The 24,120-nt window shown below is 42.2% G+C and overlaps 1 long non-coding RNA gene across 3 annotated transcripts; it reads right to left on the reverse strand.

The window, feature by feature from the left end:
• Positions 1-2,683: 2,683 nt before the first annotated feature.
• On the reverse strand, positions 2,684-24,085 carry LOC104861444. 3 transcript variants are annotated; one of them, XR_780038.3, is made up of 7 exons: positions 23,668-24,085; positions 23,011-23,115; positions 22,593-22,653; positions 22,073-22,242; positions 5,545-5,607; positions 2,895-2,981; positions 2,684-2,812 (listed from the first exon to the last, which is right to left on the reverse strand). It is a non-coding gene; the product is annotated as an uncharacterized LOC104861444 (long non-coding RNA). The 3 variants fall into 3 exon arrangements; XR_780039.3 differs by lacking the exon at positions 22,593-22,653; XR_780040.1 differs by lacking the exons at positions 2,684-2,812; positions 2,895-2,981; positions 5,545-5,607 and adding an exon at positions 20,804-21,573.
• Positions 24,086-24,120: the final 35 nt, after the last annotated feature.

A 24,120-nucleotide genomic window follows, 5' to 3' on the forward strand; every position in this document is an offset into this window, starting at 1 on the left:
CGGATCTCAGAGCAGCCGTCTAGATCTCCCCTTCCTTGCTGGACCTGAAGAAGGTGCAGGCAGGGGAGGGTGCAGCAACCCAGTCATGCTGACTGGGCCCAAGCAGGCCAGAGGGAGAACAGATATCAGAACGGCAATCCTAGATCTGACCTTCTTTGCTAGAGCTGATAGAAGAGCAGGTAAGGGAGGACACAGCTACCCAGTCCCGCCAACTGCATCCAAGCAGGCTGGAGGGAGAATGCATCTCAAAGCAGACATCCAAGATCTCACCTTCCTTGCTGGAGCTGATGGCCACTCAGGCAGTGGAGGGCATGGCTACCCAGTCATGCTGACTGAGCACAAGCACCCAGAGGGAGAATGGATCTCGGAGAGGCCATTCCAGAACTAGCCTTCCTTGCTGGAGCTGAAAAAGGTGCAGGCAGGTGAGGATGCAACCACCCAGTCCGGCCGACTGGTCCCAAGCAGGCCAGAGGGAGAATGGATCTCAGAGTGGCTGTCCCAGATCTCACCTTCCTTGCGGGAGCTGACAGATGTGCAGGTAGGGGAGGGCATGGCCTCCCAGTCCCACCGACTGGGCCAAAGCAGGCCAGAATGAGAAGGGATCTCAGAACAGCCATAACAGATCTCACCTTCCTTGCTGGAGCTGATGGCTGTGCAGGCATACCACCCAGTCCCGCATACTGGGCCCAAGAAGTCCAGAGCGATAATGGAACTCAAATCCACCATTTCAGATCTCACCTTCCTGCTGAAGCTGATGGTGGCCCAAGCAGAGGAGGATGCAGCCACCCAGTCCCACTGACTGGGCCCAAGTAGGCAGAGGGAGCTAAAACCTACTTTTTAAAATGAAAGTCTATTTTGAAATTCAAACCCAAGATTCATTTTTGTGTGTGTGTCACTCTAACAACTCTTAAGAGTTGTTCTCTAAGAGTTTCAATGCTCTCCAGCCTGAGTTAGATGAAGCAAGTTCAATAGGAAAAAAAAAAGTATCAATATTGATCTCATGATGATGGTGATGATCATTATCATGTAATCACTCAGACTAAATATTCAAAGAATATTTTTGATTAACCAGTTTTAGTGATTAACCAAGTAACTTGAGTGAATTTTTTTCACTACTAGATAAAAATAAATGTTTTTATTTCCTCCTTCCCTCCCCCCAGCACTGTTCAGGTACACCTGGACATTGTTTCAACAAACTGGAATTTTATTTTGTCCACTTACTGCTGTAGCATTTGTGGGATTTTCCTTCAACCCTCTACAAATGGCTTCACTGATTTCACCAAAGAGAAAATATTTATACCGCATTTTGGTGGATATATATACTTACAGAATTCATGTGCCATTTCTTCTATAGGAGAATTAAAATGAGGAACACTTAAATTCCAAATGGCTATAAGGATATATTTGTACAAAATCATTGGTTTGGATAATTTCCTTTTAACTTTAAAATGCACCAACTAGACATGCTTTTTTTTTTTTTTTTTGGTACCAGGGATTGAACTTGGGTCCTTGTGCTTGTAAGGCAGGCCACCGAACCACTGAGCTAAATCCCCAGCCCCTATACATGCTTATTTAGAGTTGAAAATTTATACATAGAATGAAGACCTATGTTTATAAATAAGTTGCATAGATTTACTTGTTTCCTAGAAGTAGAAAAAAGTTAAGTATCTTGGTAATTATATAAAAGACTCAAAATGTATAGAGTATTATTTTTCTATGACTGCCATGACAAAGTACTGTAAACCAAGTAGCTTAAAATCACAGAAATTAATTCCCTCACAGTTTTGGAGCCTGGAAGTCTGAAATCAAAGTGTCATCAGGATTTGGATTCTTTGGAGGCTCAGAGGGAGAATCTGTCCCATGCCTCCCTCCAAACTTCTGGCATTACCAGCAGTTGTTGGTGTCCCTTGGTTTACATCACTCCATTGTCACACTGCCTTCCCCTCTGCGTCTGCCTGTATTTCTGACTTTTCTTATAAAGACACCAGTCAGTGGATTAAGATTCATTGTAATCCAGCTTGATCTCACTTTAACTATATTTTCAGTGACCCTATATCCTAATAAGGTCACATTCTGATGTTCCAAGGGGACAGGAATACTGGGGAGATATACTTCAACTCTGAAAAGGGGAGAATACAGATGAGTCACATTTCATAGCTCATGAGTACGACTGAGGTCTGGGCCAGAGGTGGCAACAGAAGGGTTATGTGGTATTTAGTCTAAAATATATTCCCACAATCTGGGTCACTTCTCTACCAACATCAAATGTGAGCCCAAATCCATAGGATCCAGTCTCCCATAGTTCACTTGCTAAGGAGCTATTCCTTCCAACCTATTTAATCAGTCTTTTTTGTTTGTTTTAGAAAATGCAGTACACAATCATTTATATGATAGGCACTATGCCAGAAGCTATAGATAGTGATGAAAGGGACATAGTCCCTGACCTCATGGAGGTCAGTTCCGTGGAAATGATGGATTTTAAACTGTGGCCTATGGTGGCTATTACAATATTGTTAATGAGTTTTTATTACCCTCTGTGCAGGAAGTTCCCCCAAAAACAACCTCAGTTTTAGTAATTCACTAAGTAGACTCATAGCATTCAGTATACAGACACATTCATGAGTAAATTTATTAGAGCAAAATGATTCCAAGCACAATCAACAAAGGGGAAAAGTACACAGTGAGAAGTCTAGGAGAAAGCAGGCATTAGTCTCCAGTATCCTCTCTCATTAGATTCACACAAGAGAGTAGCTCATTAGTAGAGAACTTGCTTAGCCTAGCATGCACAAGGCCCTATATTCAGTCTTCAGCCCTGAAAAGAAAAACAAAAATCACACAGCATTTGCTTAATTCTCTAGTGATGAATTGTAACCAGAGTGTGAAATGTTGCCCACCAAAGAAGAGATTCCATGTTCAGCATTTTTATTGGGGGTTGGTCATGTAGGCAGCCTCTGCTCAGCACATAACAAAATTCCAGACTCCTAGAAGGAAAGTAGGTATTGAATTTAAACCATGTGTTTGTACAAACAGCTCAGACACATTAAGCCACTCTTATCAGTTTGTGGGGGGAACCCTCCTGAAATCTAAATTCCCAGCTACCCAGCAAGACCTGGCTTAGCAAGCGGGCCTTTTCAAGAGCTGTGTTAAGTGTTCTTTCCTGCACTAGCTAAGGCTCAGGAGGTTGCACGTAGGGACAGCTAATGTCCCCAAACATACAATCAGTGGGGTTCCAGATGCCATTCTCCTGGAGCCACATCTGTACCACTACACAGCCACCTCTAACCCCTGCAGAAGCCCTTATTTTTTCTGGAGAAAAGAATAGTAAAGAGAATAACAAAATGGAATAAACAAAGAAGAAGCAATCCCTGCTCTGAGCCTAAGCCCAGCGCAAGGGGAAATGGTGAGTCCAGGCAAGATGGTTGGAAATTTCAACCTGGGAGCCATTTGACAATTGAGCTATCAATGTATTCAGAGTAAAAGATTAGGGAGGCCAAAAGGCCAGTATGATAAACAATAAGTAAATTGATTTTATCATGAAAACCTTACTAATCATGATTGTTTTTCATAATTGCAAAGTTATAAAGCAAATCTAAATAAATATTCAAAGGTAAGAGAGTGCTTGGCACCAGATTCAAATATTTCTTTGTAATGTTGCCTCACAAAAGGCCTAATTATCATTGGCTGGTGAATTATATCAATCAACTGCAGCAACTCTGAAACTTAACTGCTTAGCGAGCTCTAGGCATGCTGGAAATGTTTATGTCTGCTCTAAGGAAAGGTGGTACTTAGAAATTCCTAAGGACTCCGGAATAGCTTTTTTCTTTTTGGTACTGCGAATTGAACTCAGGACCTTACACTTACTTGCAAGGCAAGCAGCAGCAACACTGAGCTAAAGCCCTGGCCCTGGAATAGCTTTTTAAAATACCCTCATGAATGAGCTCACTTGACAAAAAGAGGCATTTTTCCTTATTAGTCAAATAGGAGTTCCCAACTACCAACAATAAATATATTAATAAGTTCTTACCACTTTATCAAAATCTTTACTGTGGTAAAGCACTGGCTTGGCATGCACAAGGCCCCAAGTTTAGCTCTCAGCACCACATAAGATAAATGTGAAACCTTTAGCGTGTTAGGAAATCGCCAGGTTTCCCATGCAGTGTAATGATTCAATAGGGAAATACTTTACATCAGGAAACGTGGGTTAGAATCCTAGTTCCATCATTTTCAAGTTCCCCGACCTTAATTCATTTCAATGTTCAAAATCTCAGTTCGCACGTCTGTAAAATTGTGGAGAACTGTACAAAGAGCTAAGGAAGAACACAATAAAAGCATCTAGCTTAATGCCTGGCCAAAAAAAAAAAAAAATAGAGTTAAAATGTGTGTTCATTATTTGAAATGGGAAGACAAGTCCTGCTTGTGCCTCACAAAAAAACTAAAAACTAAAAACTAAAAATAATTCCTACCTTCTCCCTCTTGTCTGTGTTCAAGTAAGTATCAGGGTCCAGATGAAGTGTTTCCAGAAAACCAAACTGCGTGAAGATGTTACTGAGGTAGATGTTCATTGCGTTTCCTGGCTGGCCAGTACTTGTGGATGCCCTTTCTGTGTTTGGGGAATTAACTCAGAAATCTTCCCAGGGTTCTCTGGGTCACAGATCAGACCCTAGCAAGCCTGGGGCAGGCACATCGTACTGCCAGGACCGGGGTGCTACCATACACCCCCATGCTATCAAGTGAGAGAGAGAGAATGCCAATCCTGCTTGTGTGGAGGACTTTGGTGTTAGGGCAGAACCTGTATGCTAAGTACAGTTTAGCTAGTTAAGCCAGATATTAATTAATATAATAAACACTCGAGTTGGTCACAGAATTTATGGGAGGATCAGTTGGATTTAGAGTCTACACAACCAAGAACAATGCCCCGAATCAACAAAGACAAAGGACCTGCTGTTCACAGCTGGAACTTACTGTGCATTGCATCCAACACTGCTGGTCCTGCTGCTTCTGTAGCTAGATACATCCCCCACCGTCATTATCAAAAACTAGTGCTGCCCTCCAGGGGCCCACTTCCCAATCAGCCTCACTCTGCCACTCTGCCACGAGTCCTTCTGCAGGGCAGAGACTGGGTCACATTTCTAACTGCAAGGAAAGTGAGTTTCTGGCTTCTGTCCTGGGCAGGCCAGGAGGGATGCTGTGCAGCTGTGCACACCACATGCCTCCTTTCGCATCCTGCCAGGTCTGTGAGTCCCATGACGCAGTACAGGGGTGCACAGGGCAGGGGGTGGGCTGGCATGTTCACACACACTCTCTGCCCCAAGTCTTAGTGGTTAATACGTGAGAGGTGCATTTCTCACTCCGGTCATGGACCAAGCCCGCAGTGTTAGGCAGGCAGCCTTTTGCAGTGTCCAGGAAATGCAGAAGTTTTTCATTCACTTGCATAGGCAGGCATCTACTATCATCTCACACCAATGCAGGGGAGAACATTTGAAAAAAAACAGCCCATGCTCAAGTAAGATGCTATCAGCAAGAAATGAGTCAAAGCACACACACCACACAACTTGCTCCATCCAGGAATGAAGTCTGAGTCAGGGCAGAGAGGCTGTGCAGCAGTATCTGTAAGACATCGGGTACATCAATTTCTCCATCATCACTGCCCTGTGAAGGACGCAGTTAAGCTTAGCTCTCGAACCATAAATTCCTTGAGTCTTTCCAAGCACCTAGTAGCACCAGGGTTGCAATATATAAGGAAGATGGCAAAGTGACTTCAGAATGTTCCTGTCAATCATAAACCAATCACAGCCTCCACCCAATTCCCCTTAGGTATCAGTTGTAGATTCACCGGATTTAGCCATCCTATCATTTCATGCCTTCTCCAGACCTGGAAGTCCTCCCACACAGTCCCCCTAGAATTGTTCACCCATTCCAAGAGGGTATGGGCCAGCCAGCTCTTTCCAGCCAAGCCCTCAAGCCCCCAATCAAAAACCACCTCCCAAACTTCTTTCTCCCCTGATAGACGGAAACAGGTGTTTCCACTCCAATCTGCAGAGTTTTCCCCCTAAGTTTCCATTTCCCAGCAGAGCCCTTTTCAAGGGTATGCCCCAAGGAGGAAGGACAGAAAAGAGGGGGGAGGCCTGTTCTCTTTCCTCAGAGTATCCAGGCCCCTCCTCTCCTTTTCCCTGGTCCTCAGAATGGCTTATTTAGGGGCTGCATCACATGCCTTCTTTTGCATCCTGCATGATACTTCTCTGTAAGCCTTGCCAGTGCCACCATGCTGCTGCCCCAAGAGTGGCTCCTGGGCTTCCCACTGAGGCACCTGAAGCCTCATAGGTTTCTACACCACAGCACTTTCCCACTGCAGCCACTTCAGCTTTCCCTTTAAAGAATTTGGTTAAAGCAAAGCTAACTAGTTCTCACTTTGCAGCTGCCTTTGGGGATAGGGCTTGACCTCCAGGGTGTCCTAGTCCCAACTCAGGAGGACTTTAGTGATGTCCCACTGGCTGTTCTCGTCACTCCCTCAGATGAGAAACAATGGCTCCTAGACTTCCACCTTTGCTCAGTCTGCATCCTCAGGCTATGGACATGTACTTAGGTTGAGATCACTGCATGCTATTCAGATTAGAAACATCATTATTCTTTGCCTTTTGTTTCTGCATTTTTTTCTTCCAAAAATGAGATTTTATATACTCAATGTAAATTTTTTCAGAATATGAGAGTACAGTATCTTGTTCTAATAGAGTAGTTGCCTGCTGGGTATTGTGGTGCAAGTTGTAATCCCAGCATTTGGGACACAGCTTGAGGACAGCCTGGGCTACACTGTGAGTTCAAGGCTAGAATGAGCTACATAGCAAGACCCTGTCTCGAAAACCAAAACAAACAAACAAAAAACAGAGCAGCTGCCCCTTTAACTTATTAAGGAGGAAGATCTGGTTGATCTAGAATTAACTACAATAACCTAAATTTCTAAATAAGTTGCTCCTTTCACACTAATCAGTTACTATCATAAAAATGATAACAAATTCCTTCTTGTTACAATGTACTGGTTACATTTGGTATTTTGTAGGTCATGTTATTTTAAACTTTGTATCAAAATGATATTGCTGAGTTCACAGTTTAAATCTATAACCATGGTGTAATAGTTAATAGATATTTACCATAAATAATTCAGACAGATAATATATGGAAATAAATTAGAAATTACTAATTAAGGCTAGGATAATTATTTTATAATGATCATTTATTTATGAAATTATCATGTCATAGTTTCTTTCTCTTTGCTAGGACAAAATACCAACATCCAGAAGTTAAAGGAGGAAAAAGTTATTTCAGCCCACAGTTTGTAGAGGTTTCAGTCCATAGTTGGCTGGCTTCAAGGCAGGGCAGCAAAGCAGAGAAACATCACAGAAGAGAAACAGTCCATGGAATGGCAGGCAGGAGGCAGCGAAGTGAAGCAGCAGCAGCAAAGCAGCAGCAGTAGCAGGCCTCCCTTTCCCTTTTATTCCACCCAGGCTACAAGCCTTTTTGGTGGTGCCACCTATGCCCAGGGTGGGTCTTCTTCTCATTATCCACACCCAGAACTATAGTAAACTAATCAGTGGACTTAGTTATTATACCCTTAATCCATATCACATACCATTAATCCATATTCACACACCCTACCTAGGTCCAGCCACCTCTGAAAAACCCCACCTATGACTGCATGAGGCTTTGCGGGGATGGGACATCCAAATAGAAACCATAACATCATAAGTACAAAATTTTAACTGTTTTTAAAATTCAGCAACTTGTTGTTACATATAACTTTAAAACATTATAAATTCAAATATAAGATGCTGAGTTAATAAATTATTTCTCTAGATTCTTAAAATTAACCTAAGATTTGCTGTCTCAAAGGAAATATTGTGAAATCTAGCATCATTTCTATAGAAAATAAATTATTGATGCAATAAGCATAAGAATTTCATTTCTATGAAAACAAGATATATAAGTTTTTATAGACAGCATGGCATTGTATTTTATTAATTATTTATAATCATCAGCTAACATGAATCCTTGTTTTTAGTGATAATGGAAATTAAAACCTAAGCACAAATTTGCAGGAAAAATGTTTAATTAAAAGTAAGAGCAGGGGCCAGGGATTAGCTCAGTGGTGCCACTGCCTGCCTTGCAAGCACAAGGTCCTGAGTTCAATCCCCAGTACCAAAATAAATACATAAATAAAAGCATAGCTCTGACAAAGATCAACTCAGTACCCTAACAAGAAAGCAAGAGCAAATGGGGAAAGTTGTCCATCTTGAGCAGATGGAGGGCGCCTCCCTCTGGTCCAGGGGTTCAGACAGGCCACCCACAAATGCAGGAGGCCAGCTTTTAAGGATTAGCTAAGGTGGATCAGGGTCTGGTTGACCATTATTTTAGACTTGGCTTTGTGGTTCTGAAGGAATCCTCATGGCTTGAGGGATTGTTCTGTTCCATTGAAACTACTGCCTCTGTTTGTGCTGGTCTCAGTCATGTGTGGCTCTGTTTTTCCTGGAACCCAGGTAACTATGGGTTTAGTACAATGGCTGGAGACTTTTAGGAGTCACTCCAAAGGGCAAGGGTCTGGTAATTGATGACCCTGTACATTTTGAAAATTATTTTAATTATCTTTATCTTGTCCACCATTTTGAAAGGAATGAGATGGGCTATGTGAATGTTGGGCTAATCAACAGTGTTCTGTTAACTTTTTTAAAAAAGGATTAATATATCTATATCCAAAGTTTTAAGGTAAAGGATATGAAATGAAGGTCAAGCTTTTACTTTTAGTTACCATTGGGCATTTGTACCTCCAAGTGAAAATCATAGTTTTCAGCCTCAGAAGAAAACACCAAATTATGCTTTTAATGAACAACAGGTTAAGGACTCAGGAGTTTATCCTTCATCCCTATAGTGGTCTCTGACTATGTCAGTTGTATAACAAATTAACTTCAAATTTGGTGGTTTAAAGCAACAACCATTTATTATCTCACATGGTGTTTGACTATCAGGGAGCAAGAAGCAGCTTAACTGGTGGTTCTGGCCTGGGGTCGACCCCTCATCAGCCTGCAGTCACTTGTGGCCAGGCAGCAGATACCTGAGATTTGATGGGCCCAGAAGACCTACTTTCAAGATGGCGCACTTGCAGCAGGGCTTTCGCAGGAGGCCTCAGTTCCCATATGTGGGCCTCTCTGGAGCACTGTGCATGACGTGGCAGCTGGCCTCCCCCAGAGTAAATGATCCAAATTGATATATCATGGCTTCTGCCACATTCTATTACTCACTTAGGTCCTCTGAGAATGGAGAAAAGCACTAGATAGGGTATGAATACCAAGAGAGAGTATGGAAAGCCATCCTGGAGGCTGCTGTGCATACCTAGTGAGTGTGAATTCTTAATTACTCTGATTAAAAATGTAAATTTTAGGGCCGGGGATTTAGCTCAGTGGTTCCGCTGCCTGCCTTGCAAGTGCAAGGGCCTGAGTTTGATCCCTGATACCATAAAAAAGAAAAATGTAAATTTTAGCTAGGCTTGGTTGTGCACTTCTGTAATCCCAGAGCTCTGGGTGACTGAAGTGAGGCAGGAAGGTCACAAATTCAAGCCCAGCCTGGGCAATTTAGTGACTTAGTGAGATCACTTCAAAATAAAAAAGGGTTCAATCCTTTGTACCACAAAAAAAGTAAATTTTCTTTTAACTGTGTTTTTACAGTTTATACAAACTGCCTTTATGCTAGTTTTATTGAGACATAATACACTCACTTCAGAAAAAGGTGTCTTGAGGGTTGGGGAGTTAGCTCAGTGGTGCCACCGCCTGCTTTGCAAGTGCAAGGACTCAAGTTTGATCCCCAGTACGGAAACAAAAAGTTGTTTTTTTGCGGGGGGGTGTTTTATTTTGTTTTACAAAAGATGCCTCAAAAGGCAGCACTGGGGCAGTGGTGACACAGAGACAGTCCCCCTGGAAGTGGTGTGTGCTCCTCATCCCAAGGACTCCAACCACTATCCATCTGCAGGTGATGAATTAGCATTCCCTGTTGCAACCACACTTCCAGCTGGGATCTACAAAATGCCTACCAGACACACTGCATTAAAGTGTTCTGCAAGCACTTGAAACACACCTGTCCAACAACTACCTTGCTCCTATTCAGTATTACCTCTGTCATCACAAGGCACTGTGTCTGCGCAGTGGCCCAAGCCAGGAATTTCTTCATCCCTGAATTCTCATCCACACATAGATTTGGCTAAGACCTTTGATTGTTCCTCAACTCTCCTCTAGGTGTCCTCCAACACCCCGCCAGTTCAGATACCCACTGTTGCTTCCTGATTCTCGCAATTACCTTCTAATTATTCTGTCTCTGATCTCAACCTCCTTTCCTCTAAATTGCCTGTTAAAGCAATTTTAAATGTCAGTTGAATCATATAATTTCCTGGCTTGAGCTCCAGTGGTGGCTCTATACAAATATCTTAGTTCAGTAAACAAGGTTCTCAATCTGTCTTCCTGGTCCAATTTCTTATTAGGCCTCAACAGAGACCCTAACTCTAGAGAGCCTAATAAACTCTGTGAGGGTCTTTGGGTCATCCAGGTGACCTCCTTACCTCCGGGCCTTTGCCCAAGTTGCCTCAACCTGTGCTATCTTTCCACCCGCTTGCTCACCATCAAATCTTTGTTAGCTTTTAAAATATAGCTGCAGAGGACTGGGGATTTAGCTCATTAGCATCATACCTGCCTCACAAGCACAAGGTCCTGAATTTGATCCCGGTACTGGGGGGAAAAAAAAAACTACAGCTGCTGTGCCACCTCCTTCCAGTAGACTTCCTGAGTCCCCCATCTGCCCAAGCCCTCCCTCATCTGTGTTTCCTTGTGGGGTTGTACGGCTTGACACCCACATGCTCCATCCCTAGAGACAAAACTGCATTATTATTATCTAACCACAAACCCAGTAATTTAACAGCCACTTAATAAGTGTTAGTGGAAAGTAAAAAGGGGTAGAGAGCGCCTTCCTCTCCCAGGGGCCTGGCGGACTTAAAACATTTCTTCCTGTTCCCATTCTCTCAGCTCTGATTTCCCTAGGTCCCTGGAGGCACAGAATGATGTTGTCTCCTTAGAAGCTGCCCACGTCTGCACTCCACATTTTTCCCACTCCTTGAGACAGATAAGTTGGATCAATATGCATTTCCTTACTTCTTCTTTGCCTTTTATTGCGGCAGACAAGCTAAATGTTTCTAGCCCTCCTGATTGCTAAAACGGTATGGGACACAGTTCTGGCCACTGAGATTTAAACAGATACCCATGGCAAGGCCCCTTTTTCAGAAATAAAAGACAAATCCTTAGTACAAGAAAGCCCTTGGTCCCTTTGTCTCAGGTTTTCTTCCAACCTGGAATGTGACAGTGAAACTTAGTGTCACAGCAGCCAACTTGTGACCAGGAATCCCACAAGCTTGAGAAAGAAAGCCACACCCTTGTTACTGTGGAATGAGTCCAGGCCCTTGTGTGTGATGAGGAAAGAAGTGCCAGCTATACAGCCAGTAGCAAGTGACAAGCTATATTTATTACCAATCACAGGAAGTCCGTGCCAACAAAAGACATGGCACAGAGAGAAAAAAGATATGGGGGGGTTGAAAGAAAAGTTAAAGCACTTCACCTAGGTCACAGCATGTGGAAATAGCAACAGCAACAATGCACAGATGAGTCTGGCTTTCAGAATTTGAAAGATATGCACCCCAGCCCAGGTGATTTCCTCCCTGGAATCTCTAGGTGTGATCGACAGGAATGATTGACAGGGTGCTCAGCAAGCAATCTTGTCCCTGAATTCACTGGGATCTTAATTAGATGCATGACATGTAGTACATATTTATGAAACTGTAATGAAGCGAAAGGTGACTAAAGGTCAGGCTGGGAGATCCAACACACATGTGCTCTTACCTAGGGCATCAGAGATCTTGTGGGGTTTCACTATTTTATGTTCTAGCCTCTCTCAGTAGGAGTGGCTGTAGGACATTGTCTGGAATTACACTAAATGGGTGGAAGAGAGTAACTCCCTCAGCTCCACTGTGTTTAACTGTACTACACTGGCAAGACAGAGTAGAGAGGCAGGAGTCAGGACATTGTTCAACACTGAGTCAGCCCCAAACTGTCAACTTCTAATCATGTTGCATAAGATTTAAATAAATCCCTGGTTGTTTAAACAACCATTAGTCAAGTTTAGTATTACTTGCAACCAAAAGCATTTATAAAAGAAACAGCACCCTGTGGAGGTATAAATTTCTTATTACCTGAGACTCCTTGGATTCATAGACAAAATAATGACCAAAATAGGTACAATTTATTGAGCACATGTGACAGACGAAGCCCAGGAGTACGGTTTGCCAATTCAGGGTCATTTTAATTCTCACCTAAGAGCTAGATGGTATGGTTAGGTCAGAGATCTTTTTAGAAATGGGATAATTTAGCATGAGAAAGAAAAAGAAACCAAGGTCATCTGTAGTGTCGTTTACCCACTGTATGGTTCTGCCGATAATGCTAAACATTTGATCCTAATTCTTGCAGGGCAGACATTTCAGACCTACAGGCTTGCTGTGAGAGATTGTGAATTTAACAGAGCTGAGCTAATAATAAAGCTTACACCACCTGTCCACAAACAAAACTAGCAAAACTCTATGAAAGGTGTTATCAGAGAAAGCTCAGGAAACAAGAGCACACTGCCCTTGGGAAAACACCAAAATGAGCCTATTTGGCTTTGAAATGCATGTCAGCCTCAGCAGAGCCAATATGGGAAAGGTTGAGGCAACATGCTGCAAGGTGCAGTCTCTAGAAATTTCGGAACTGTAGATCTCAGAGCTATGAGGAGGAACTTGGACTCTAAAAGGAAGGAGGGACACAGGGAAGGGCGCAGCAAGCAGGACAGAGCCTCTTGAATGAGGCCTCTTGAAAGTCCCCCTGGCAGAAAATGGTGGAAAATTTACAAGAACAGGGAACAATGTCTAATTAGAACTCTCTTTTTTTGCTTATGCTATAGCTATCCTCTAAAACTTCAAAAGCATGCTAATCAAAATAGCCTTGCACTAGGATTGTTGTTGAAAAAGAACAAAAAGGAAAAGTAGTTCAAGAAACCCATACTTAGAGCTGGGCATAGTGGCACACACCTGTAATCCAAGTACTTTTGGAGGCTGAGGCAGGAGGATAGCATGTCCCAGAGTATACAGAAGTCCAACAGGGAGCCCACCTGCCTTGGGGATTGTCTCCGTATTTTCCCCAAATACAGAGTCTGTGTTCTGAGGTAGGATTTTTTTTAAAAACCAGATGAAAAAAGAAAGTTGAGATTTTAAAATTGTGCTAAATGGAGGAACCTTGAGACCATAGTCTCAAGTGAAATAAATTGGACACACGTGTTTAAATACCCCATTGTTTCTCCGGGATGAGAAACTGAAGGTGGAAATGAGAACTGAAATATATAATGGATGTTGGGAAATGGGAAAAAAGTGTTCAAATGGGAAGGGGAACAGGGAGGAGGGAGGGAGAAAGGAAGGAAGGAATAAAGAAAAAAGTGAAAAAAGAAGGATAAAATGGAAACAAAGTTTTTGTACAGGAAACAAGGGAGGGGAGCGGGCTTGAGGAAAGGAAGGGGTGAAATAAAATAACAATTTTTTAAAATCATGCTTAACTACAGCTTTAAGTCACAAAACTACTCAAGCCTTTTTCCATTCCAGAAAACTCAAAAAAAAAATCTCTCTCTAAACACATTAAAAACAATACGCCTATAAATCCAGGCCCTGGATCTGTATTTTTAACCTATACATTGTGGGGTGTTCCAGCACCCCAAGGAAACAGAGCATTGGTGGCTAGCCGATCTCACCTGCAAACACACATGGATGGCTGCCCTGGCACGCGACAGAGGGCGAGGACCACCCCAGATCCCCCATTCTGAAGACCGACGGCCCTTACATGTACCGGCTGCAGCTCGCAGGGCTCTCGCTTCTCTGAGCAGAGGATCCGCTCTGAGTGCGTCCTGTACCTGTGTCTAATCAACCCTTCTCAAGCCTCTTCCGGAGGCACCCTGAAAATTCCTTTCCTCAATGGGAGTCAGCGAACACGCACACTTCTCTGCGAGGGTGGGATGGGTGCCTTATTTTCAGCCTGGGGACCCTCTTCGACTCTGGCATGCTCAACCAAAAAGCTTTTTGTGGTTTGGTTTCGTTTGGTTTGTTTTTTCATTCTTCTCTCTCCCTGACTCTCACTTTTCTCGGAAACCCTATTAGTGATGGAGGAGAGGCAGGGAACCGGAGGGAGGCGGAGTTAATGCGAGGAGGGAGGAGAAGCGGGTGGCCCTCAGCTGCCCGCCGCTACTACCTTCCTGGGTCCTGGAGGCTCGGAGCTGCTTGTGGAGCCTGCCTCTGGGGGAGGCGCTCTCTCCTAGCTTCTTCCTCCCTCTGTCATCCCTGTCATATTTGCTGCAGGTATTCTTATGATAATTTTGGCCCTAAGTTTATCTCCCTAAGTTGATGTCTGATCTGCGGTTACTAAGTGACATCTCCGGACTTTTTAAACCCTTTGTGAGTTCCGTGTGTGTGACAGATCCCTAGATATAAAGGTCTTGGTGGTAGATTTTTGAATAAAATCAAGATCTTTTAGTTTATGTGCTGCCGAAGCGAGCACAAAATCAAGCTCTTGCATATAACTCCTTTTCCTGTTTCTTTCTTCTTTTTGGGGGGGCCGGGGTACCAGGGATCAAACTCTGGTCCTTGCGCTTGCAAAGCAGGCAGCGGAACCACTGATCTAAATCCCCGGCCCTCCTGTTTCTTGATCTGCTGATAAAGGTTGAAATAGCTCAAATTTATGAACAACTAACAGGGACGCCTAGACTATTCCGTAACGGAAACAGGGCAGAGCCACCAATCCTGAGTGATTTTTGACTCTGGGAAGAGGATAGAGCTGCCCTTCTGGGTAGGTCTGGTTCTGAAAGTCAGGGAAGGCTGCATACAGTGTGACTCCAGCACTGGGCGGGCTACACATGTGTCGTGCTTAGCCCCGGGGAAGGATCCTGTCTTTTCTCCCATTTTTTCTTTTCCTTCTTCATCTCTTTCTAAAAATATACAAGAGAGAGCTCAAAGACATGTAGTGTCTTTGATCATGGTAACTAAGTGTCTGTCCACATGCTCCCAAAAACATCACTTTCAGGTTATATTTTATAACTCAGGACCGATTTAAAAGATTTTTAAAAGATGATTTTTCTCCAAAGATAAATTGGACAGTAAAAAGACAAGGCCTCAAAGTTTTGCTATCTTTCTCCTGACTCATTGTTTATAAATGTTAACTTTTTAAAAAGATACTCAGAATAGCTTTAAATATTTAAAAAATACATAAAAAGGAGAGCTAATTGAGAACCCCTAAAAAATCCTGACTAGCGTATATGTAGTTATAAACCTAAAACTATAGAAAAGATGATTATAATTCATCATTGCTAATATATCTGAGTATACTTCAATTTAATATAGTTATTTTATGTGTCCTGTATGTTATCTTGTCTGTCTGCCTGTTAATCCATTTTCCTGGTTTTTTTGGTAGTACCAGGGATTGCACTGAGGACTTTGAGGACTTTGTACTTGCAAGGCAGGCCCAGAACCACTGGGCTAAATCCTCAGCCTTGTTAATCCATTTTAATAATTGATTAAACTCCCTGCAGCTCCTTCATTTAAAACAAGCAAAAAAAATTTTAGTTCAAAATTTTTTCTTTTTCACCTTTGTAAATTTCTGGGTTTTTTTTTAGGGTTTCCATACCAAAAAATTGATTGTGCAAATTTGGGGGGGGGCAAGCCAAACTACAACAACATGAAGGCTAATAGGCTCAAGGCTTATAAGAGACTTACAAATAAAAGCCTTAAAGTAACATAAAGAGTTTATATGATTTAGGTTAATATGTATATGTCTGTGTGTTAACTTGCAGGTGTATGTTATCTCCCCAAAATTCTGCTAAAGTCGGCTTATTAGATAGACACTCATACTAGCCTAAATACTTTTGTTGCATGGCTTAACAGCAAGTTAATAAGAGTAAAGATGGCTTTAAACTTGGTGACAGGTTTTCATCCAAGTTGTTAGCCAATTTAGATTATACCTACCCAAAAAATTGGTTTAAAAATGCAATGTCTGTTGATTCCTGTGTACCATAACTTCCAAGGGTTTTCCCTTTGGTTAAGGATAAAAATAACATAGCTTAAAAATGGTAACTATGCTATGCTTTGGTTCTCATAAATTATCTAAAATAATGGTTAAGATATATAAATGAATAAATATAAATAAGATTAGTGCTTAAATATGTCCATAACAACATCTATAAGTCGCAAAATGTAAATTCAAATATGCGTGGCTTAAGACTTATCAAAGATAATATATTTTGTCTATTAAATGTGTTTTCATAAATTAATAATACAGGTAAAGGTAAAGATTACATTCTTGAGTTGACTAAAAGTCAACTTCCTAATATTAAAATAATATATTTTTAAAAACTGTTCCCCTAAAATGGCTGCCCTTGGCCCTAAAAAAACTACTGGATAAAACTCTAGCTAAAAAAGCAGCTGCCAGTTTACTTCAGTTTTCTACCGATGGGTAGCTTTTCCAGTTCCCCCACCTCAACAAATGCTATTTAAAATATACATATACACCTCAGTGGTTCCACCACCTGCTTCACAAGTGTAAAGTCCTGAGTTCAATCCCTGGTACCAAAAAAAAAAAAAGTGATAAAATATACATATACAAACTTAAGTTGGCTATAGTTAAAAGGTTAAGTTTTCTATGTCTAAAGCAATGATTTCTTAAGATGCTAAAATGTTCTTGGTTAAATTTATAAAAACTAGATTTAAAAACAAAGGTTTTTATATTTTACTTAGATAATGTCTTATGTTTTCCATTGTTAGGGGTTTTTTGTGGGGTTTATTTGTTTGTTTGTTTGTTTTTTTCCAGTAGGGATCAAACTCATGACCTTGCACTTGCAAGGCAGGCATGGTGCCACTGAGCTAAATCCCTGGCCCTGTTAGGCTTTTAGTAATTTAAAAACTGGAGTTTTAAAAGTTAAAGATGATTTAAACGTCGGCTTATAAAATATTCTCAATAATCAAGTCATGATTGGTTAAATGAACAACTATTTTCTTCGTTTATAACACCATATCCTCTACTGGCAGATGAATAAAGAAAGCTTCAAAATTTCATAAAACAGCTACCAAGTACAGCAACAATTTTAAAACTTGCTACCAGGTTTCTCCAATGGCCTAAAAATGAGACTCTTCAACAAAAGGGCCATGAAAAAAATTTTCCCTAACACAATCAATACTCAGATATAAAAATATAGATATTCTAATCTACCCCAGACTCCCAAAACTCTCATGATACAAGATAGCCTTGATTCATAGATAAATATTCTCAGGTCTGAGATAAACATGTCTAACTAACATCGACCCTGGGGTACCTCAGCCAACTAGCCCCCTTTGTTAGAAACAAACAAAAAACACTTACAATTAAAAACAGCAATAGCCAGGTGTAGTGGTGCACACCTGTGATCCCAGCACTTGAGAGGCTGAGGCAGGAGGATCACTGCGAGTTCAAGACCAGCCTGGGCTACATAGTGAGTTCCAGGTCAGTCTCAACTACATAGCGAGACCCTGTCTCAAAAAAACAATACAACAACAATAACAACAACAACAAACAGCAATGCCACCCAAAATATGAGACAGATTCCTACCCAAGGCTATAATTACCCTATTGTGTTAAGAGATACTGACTGCTTGCTACTAACTACTCCTCCATCTCTTTGTCCTCTCCATCTGTCCTGTCATGGTAAAGAAAGTCCAATGCAGGATACTCAATGAAACCTCAAAGAAGTATTTGAATGCAGTTACTCTAACAAAGGCTATAGGTGACCCCAGCTAGTGGCTTCCCATTAATGCATAACTTCAGAAAAGTGAATGGAGCCTAAGTACTATGCCCTCCAGCTATAGATGAGAGGGTAAGATAAGCAGTGAGGCAGGTGAATGAGAAAGGATTCCAGGAAAGACCAGCCCAGACCAAGAAAATTGAAAACCTAGACAGTCACCCACATTAAGAATTCAAAAGACAAAACATAGTATCTCTATTATGAAAATGTGTTTTTAAAAGAACAGAAACAGAAGATCAAGAAAAAAATAGAATCCTACTGGAGGGTGATCAGTCCTCCAACTGCCTAGAAATGGGGACAGCAGGGGCTAAAGAAAGACAGTAGAGACTCGGGTAATTTCAAAGTACATGGGGGGCTGGGAGGTCAGGGCCACAGAGTGGGCAAAAGCAAAGACACTCTGCGATGGCCACTATTTACTGGGTTCACACAATAATCAGGAGTCTCGGTGACTCAGAGGGTGGCAGTGGTCCTATATATTAATGAGGATATCAGGTCTCTGAGGGTCTTATGTTGACGGTGGGGGTAAGGAGAGCATTCTTACAATAGTAGATGGGACAAGATAGGCTAGTAAAGAAGTTGCCCTTCCCCCAGGTGAAAATTTTCTCTTTTTTTATCACTACATGGTTCTGGAAGAATCAGGGTGTCTTTGGCTGATGTACTGTTGTCCTTGAGCATCACAGTATCATGGGGACCATTAAGACCTCACCTTGTGACTGGAGGTAAAATGGAGTCCTGTTTCCACGTGCCATAGCCAGCTCTGGGGCAGGGTGACACTGGGCCGTAGCCAGATATAGTCACATTTTAATTATGAAATGATTCTGCCCCAAAATTGTGTAGCATGGCTCTCAACAGAATCCTGAAAGAAAATACAACTCAACAAAGACAGAGAAATTCTTTATAATGGTTTCTCTGCAAAAGAACTCAATAAAAATATGAGCTCAATAAGAAAGATGAGATTAAATTGAAAGCATGACAGGAAAAGAGAAACCTACAGTTCTAAATAAATAGACTAAGGACAAAAGAATACTGACCATAATGAACAACTTCTGTTTCTTATATATACACCCTCCCATATAGACAAAGGAGACGCAGCCCTGGGTCCTGCTCATGGGAACATCACGAGGACTCAGCAAATAAACTTCCTAAAGAACACATGGGGATCTGCTGCGCTGCAGTGATAGCAGTGACTCCAAACTCTGCTCTCATAACTAATGCCACTCACACTCCAGGGGAAGGTTTTCAGGCAGGAGGTAGACAGTGTAGGTGTCCTGGCTGTAGGCATACAACAGACCTGGAGCCCACAAGGGCATCCTGGTCTCACCATAGCTCCTTAGCATCCTGACATAAGCCTAAGAAAAATAATTCTACTCTTAGCACACACTTCATTGAGCCTGGACATGCACCAGAGGAGCACCTGCTCTAGCTGCTCTGAATAACCCAGGGTAACCCCCTATCATGAAAACATCATTAGCATTGTGGGGGTTTTTTGTTTTTGTTTTTGAGACAGGGTCTCACTGTAGTTGAGACTGACCTGGAACTCACTATGTAGCCCGGGCTGGTCTCAAACTCACAGCGATCCTCCTGCCTCAGCCACCCGAGTACTGATTATCATTGTGTTTTGACCCCCATCTCCCACCCCTGTGGCAGCCATGCTAGTCCCTCTAGGGCCCAAAACACCCCTCCTGATGAGAGGATGGAGACTCAATCAGCTGAATAGAGCTACATCCCTGATCACTCCCCAGATTCTAGCAGAACAAGGGAAGCCAACCCTGGAGCTCACAGTACTTGCTACCTCTGGCACTGCCCACCCATTCTGTGCTTGAGGCTTTGCTTTCATTACTATCAGTTACCACCTCTAGGAGCTGCCTGTTTGGAACTCTCCTAAGTGTACTTTAATTATTTTATTTTATTTTGTTTTTGAAACAGCGTCTTACTATGTAGTCCAGCCTGGCCTTGAACTCACTATGTAGCCAGGGCTGTCTTCGAACTTGCAATGATTCTCTTGCCTCAGCCTCCTGAGTGCTGGGATTATAGGTGTGCACCACCACACAGGGCTTCCAACTGTTCTTTAAACTCAAACCTAATACAGACGGGCCAGCCTGAGTCAAACTCACCCTCCGGTTTTCTCACAGGCTTTCCTGCTCTGTGGAGTGTACTTTACCTTCCATAATCTCTGCCTTTCTTACTACTGCTGTGTGCCTGGCTCAAGTGTTTGTTTGGGACACATAGAACCTGGATATCAGGTGAAACAAACACACCAATCCAGTAACAGTTTTGCCAAAAGCACTTAAGAATGCCCAATGCTACTGTGGTGGACTAACCAATGATCAACTTGGAACGCCCAGCTGAACAGAGTCAGTGTGGTTCTGGTCATGTAAGACCCACCTGAGGATTGTTGCCAGTGGCATAAAAAGATAACTGGAGGGGAAGAGCCGATCGTATGCTTTTGATTTTCCTGGGGAGACTCACCGAGGTGAGTTTTTCTGATGTGACTTGACCATTCTCATCAGAGGAGGAGCTTGGGGCCTCACTGTTGCTGAGAATGGCTGATGTTCTTGTCAGGGGAGGTCTGGTCTTTGCCTCAAGTATCGATTCCTGGCTCCAATGCAGATCCCTCAGCCTGATGGTACAGATCCTTTACCCTGCCGGTGCAGACTTTCTAGATTCCACCACTGGCCTTTGGGCCTTCCTGGTACAGATCTTCAATATGGACTTATAAGAGACATTGCCATGGGATCTAGGCCTCTGTCTGGACACCTACAGGACACTGTCTTGGGCTCTTGGCCTTTAGCTGGACTTTTGCAAGACATTGCCTTGGGATCAAGGGCCTCAGCTGGATTCTTCAGGTCTCTAGTATGTAGGCAGATCTCTTGCACTCCTCTGCACTTGGCTTTTTGGGTGAATATTATAAAACCCTATAATTTATGTGTTCTGTATTAAATCTATTCTCTTGCAAACCCCAACTGCGACAGGTATGAAGGTTTTTGTGTCCGTGTTAATATCAGAGACAGACTGGTCAGGAGTATGTTTAGAAAAGGTGTAAGAAGCATTAATTAACTTGTTAAAGCACCCATAACAACACTTTAGTCAATGACAGATCACATCTATGGTGCTGACCCCATTAGATTAAAATGGAGCTGAAGATTCCTATCACCGAGGGCCACCATAGCTGGCGTGACATCATAGTGCAGCTCATTCCTCATGTGCATGTGTGCTGCTGGTGTAGATGATGTTTCTGTGCTGCCAGCTGGATACAGGTGAAGCCAGGTGATGACGCATATTGTACATAATACTAGATAACCATAATGGCTGTGTTCCTGGCTTACTGTACTCTATCACCGTTATTCCAGATTGTACTCCTACTTAGAAAAACAAGTTCAGTAAACAGTCTGCTGTGTGATACCAGTAGCAGCCTTGTACACCTTGTGTTTACCCTATCTCTTGATTGCATCGTTTTATCCTGTGCTTGATTTTGTTTTGCTCATCACAGCTTCTTAGCATAAAAATCCACTCACTGCTAATGTTGTGAATAAGAGCCTTTGTTGAGTGATTGACCTGTAAACAAAATTAAAGGTGATTAAGGACTAAAAGGGTGGGAAATCAGTGATGGTTGCTTCTCCATAGTCAGGCATAGCCCATTCCACAGCTACGATCCTGAAAAACAAGAACAAAGTGATGAACTGAGCATAACAGCTCATGCCTGTAATTCTAGCACTCAGAAAGGCTGGGGCAGGAGGATCACAAATTCAAGTCCGGCCTAGACAAGTTAGTGAGATGCTGTCTCAAAATAAAAAAACAAGAAAAAAAGGCAAGGGATATAACTCAGTGCAAAGAGCCTGAGTTCAACCTCCACTATAGCAAAAAGAAAAAAGAAAAAAAAAAGTGATGAAAGTTTTCAAAGGACCTGCTTTGTTGAAGGGAATAAGATTATGATAAAAATCTGAGAAGGGCCTACAACAATGTGGTTAAACCTTCAATGATATGGATTGAAAACCAGACAAAGAAATGTGTCCCTCTCAGCACCATGAGAAGCATAGCCAAAGCAAAACTCATGAGGTTCAAAGAAATGGCTGGACCCTCTATGAGAACTGATGTGAAGGTAGGTAAAGTTTGTTTGAAAACTCTAGATAAGGTGACTGTGGAGGAAACTCACTTGCCAGAGGGAATCTTCAATACAGATGATGCCTCCCTCTTCTGGAAACAGATGCCTAAAAGGACTTCCATCTGTAAGGAGGCCATGTGAACCAAACTCCTCCAAAGAAGCTGCATCCATAGCAAAGATCATATGATCATATGATTCATCAATGTGATTCTCAGGTATTTCTGCAAGTGGGAGTAAACATATTATCTGCACAAAGACTTATAAAAAAGAACCATAAAGGAGCTTTCTGGAGTGGCAACATGTTCTAGATCTTGTTTGATTGCTATATACAGATTGTTAAATGTCATTAAGTAGAACATATATCTGTGGATTTTATTTTATGCAAATTTAAAAAATTATGTTTGTGCTATAGTTACTTAATGATACTGCCAATGTTGGACAGTAATTTGTCCAATTGTTCACAATCACACTATATGGTGAACATTCTTGTGCACATATTAGGTCGCTTCATATAAAATTACTAACGCTTAACATTTTGACCTATAAAAATAGCAAGTTTCAGTGGTCTTACCTTATAATGGTTTTATTATGTCGGATTATTTCCTGAGGTTCAATTTTCAGAGTTGGGTAACCTGAGCAAAATTTATGAACATGAACATGTTCATATGTATTGACGAATATTATGAAATCACTTTCCCTACTAACATATTGGTATTTATAAATATATCCTTCTACCAACCTTTTGTTTAAATATCTGATTTTAAATATATGATTTTTTAGATTGTTTATATTTTTGTAACCAAGAAAAGCTACAATTCTGCTGCTACTTGATATGGCCGATGACTCAAGAAAAAAGAGCTTTATTTAGTGCTAAAGAATGAAGAATTGGGAGCTTTGGCCCCTGATTTTCTCAACTCAAGGGAGCTGAATTAGATATAAGATAGGCATAAACACAGAGAGAAGATACTACAGAGGAGGAAGATTCATACCTTTCGTAGGACTAGGCAGAGATCACCCAGGAACTTGGCTGCTACCTCTCCATTCCTCTTGTGCTCTGGTGTTTCAGGTCATGGCAGCCAGCAGCTGTCTTTAACCTTTAAGGGGGAGAGGCACTAGGAAAGTCTACCTCAGATTAAACCTGCATCATAGTTTTGGAGAAAATAATTTCTCAAACGATCAGCGGGCCTATGCGTACAACTGAGTAGAATCTGACACACAAGGTAGCAAAGGCACAGGCACAATATGGAGACAGATACCAGCTTTATCAGCTTTAAGACACTCGACATCAGACAGCTGTGGGCCCAAGGGAAGGATCAACATTTTCAGGAAAAGTGACCTTCAAGACCCTGGAAGGTAACCTAGGTAACCGCTATAAAGCCACATTGCAGACCCGTTATTGACAGCAGAGATACAGGGATACTAATAATATAATTTGTCCCCCTGCATGACCTCCAACATTAGTGATTTTTAAGTCAACTAAGAGCAGTAATTGCTTACTCCCGGAGGACAACAATCCCTTTTGTCCTGGCGTATACCAGTATGATGCCTCGTAAATTTAATTCACTCATTCAGGAAACATCTCTAAATTTACACAAGGGGACCAGTAACTGTGATCAGAGCAGTAGACATTCAGAAAACTCGCTGACCTTGAGATGACACTGTCTCGAATATCCTTTTATTATACAGGCATTTCTCTTAACCTCCGCGTTTTAAATTCCCAGATTGCGATCTTCTCACTTCTACGGAGCTCGGAAAGTTTATCTTTAAATGTATTCACTATGTAAGCACCGTTCCCTTTGGACTGTTAATAATCCCTTAAAATACACGAAGAGCCGCCCTTTAAGGAATTTAGGTCGGGCAGAGTTAATCAGTAAAATCTGGGGCAGCCTGGTGGCCAAGGACTTTTCACAAGGCTCAAGAGGACAGCGGAGTCCTTAACACTCTGAGTACAGCAGCAGGGCAATAAATATGCAAATCGCGGCAGCTAGGCGCCAGCTCCAGTGCCGGGAAGGCCCGCAGGTTCCTAACACACCACGAGAGGGCGGGTCATCTGGTGGGCGGGGCCTCGTCTCGCCCCACCCGCGGCAGGAAAGGGAGAG

Source organism: Fukomys damarensis, unplaced genomic scaffold (assembly GCF_012274545.1).
Source record: "Fukomys damarensis isolate Sample0158 unplaced genomic scaffold, DMR_v1.0_HiC HiC_scaffold_10, whole genome shotgun sequence".
Lineage (NCBI taxonomy): Eukaryota > Metazoa > Chordata > Mammalia > Rodentia > Bathyergidae > Fukomys > Fukomys damarensis.